Source organism: Mastomys coucha, unplaced genomic scaffold (assembly GCF_008632895.1).
Source record: "Mastomys coucha isolate ucsf_1 unplaced genomic scaffold, UCSF_Mcou_1 pScaffold7, whole genome shotgun sequence".
NCBI classification, from domain to species: Eukaryota; Metazoa; Chordata; class Mammalia; order Rodentia; family Muridae; genus Mastomys; species Mastomys coucha.
This window is the reverse complement of record NW_022196913.1, coordinates 26,074,250-26,075,945: the sequence shown is the minus strand read 5'-3', so window position 1 is coordinate 26,075,945 and position 1,696 is coordinate 26,074,250.

Below are 1,696 nucleotides of genomic sequence, written 5' to 3'. Positions count from 1 at the left end.
TTTGTTTTGTTTTTGAGACAAAGTTTTTCTGTAGAACAGCCCTGGATGTCCTGGAACTCTGTAGACTGGCCTCAGACTCATAAAGATCCACCTGACTCTGCCTCCGGAGTGCTGGGATTAAAGGGGAACATCATGACCCCTTAGCTTTTTAAATCTTCTTCTTTTTTTTTTTTTTTGGTTTTTCAAGACAGGGTTTCTCTGTATAGCCCTGGCTGTCCTGGCACTCACTCTGTGGACCAGGCTGGCCTTCAACTCAGAAATCCACCTACCTCTGCCTCACAAATGCTGGGATTAAAGGTGTGCGCCACCACTGCCCTACTTAAATATTCTTAAATCATCTTTTGTATGTACGGCTGTTTTGTCTACATATATGTCTGTGTATCCCATGCTTGTTTTGTATTCCTGCAGGATAGAGGAGAGTGTCAGATCACCTAGAACTGGAGTTACAGATGGTTGTAAGCCTCCGTACAGTGTGGTTACTGGGAATGGAAATAAAGTTTTATGGGAGAATATAGGCAATGGTGAGCAACCCTGTCAATCAGAGTCTACTTTTCAGTAGCTCATCATGTGTGCGATCATAACTGCTATATTATAACGTCTTCCTCCAGTACTTTCTGTATCCCTTGGACTTTTACTAAATGTTTTTTGTTTGTCTGTTTTTTCTAATAACAGATCTTTACCTTCATTTTCCTGATGGGTCTGGGCATCAACTCTAATCACCAGGCACAGTACTTCTAAGAATTAGCCCAAAGGATCTCTTGTGTTCTATACACACCCTCCTTACCTCTTAATGGATTAATAGTACACATTCCTCTTGGTTGACGGGGGTCAACTATTCTCATCAAACCAACTGCCTTCTTGGTCTGTTAGCATGAGAAAGCCAAAATGGCTGTCTGGGAGTCTGATCTTCCAGGGCAGTAACCTCACTATTATACCTTTTAAGGCATCCCTCCATCGGAGCTAAGATTCCAAGCCAGAGGAACATGCAGTTGTGGGACAGGAACCAAAAAACAGCAAGTGGGTCTTTAGGAGGCACGGTGAGCAGTGCCACTTTTATTTTTATCTGTTCATTCTGGATCTCTAAATACTGGTTGTGGGCAAGATAGTACTACACACCAGATGCTGGCTCAGAACACACATAACCATCATCTAGAAAGTCTTGTCCCAGCCCTTCAAGGAAGGAATTGACTCCTGGCTGGTGTCCCCTGTCAAAACAGCTGTCTCAGGATGATGGGGAATGGATAAGGCCAGAGAACTGATAAATGTGGGCTAGCATGATATTTAGAAGATGAAGGCAGCAAACAGGTGATCTCTAATCCGCACATACTGGTGTTGGCAGAAGCACTGCAGAGAATTGAAGATATTCAATTCAAGGTATTGTATCTACATTTACATCTATTTCAGCCAGGACAAAAGCCTCACCTTGCCGTGACTGAAGTGGATAAATTCAATTAAACTTGCCTTCTGGTAGCTGCCTTATGACGTCTAGAGAAGAATCTCAGCGATGGTTCTACAGTGGAGAGACAGGACACTTAGATGTAGGAACTGTGTGAAAGTCAATATTGCCCAATTATGGAAAACCTTTATCTGACTAGAAATAGTGGTTCATGCCCCTAATCCCTAGGCAGAGACAGGCAGATCTCTGTGAATTTGAGGCCTGCTTGGTCTACATAGTGAGTTCCAGGCCAGTCAGGAC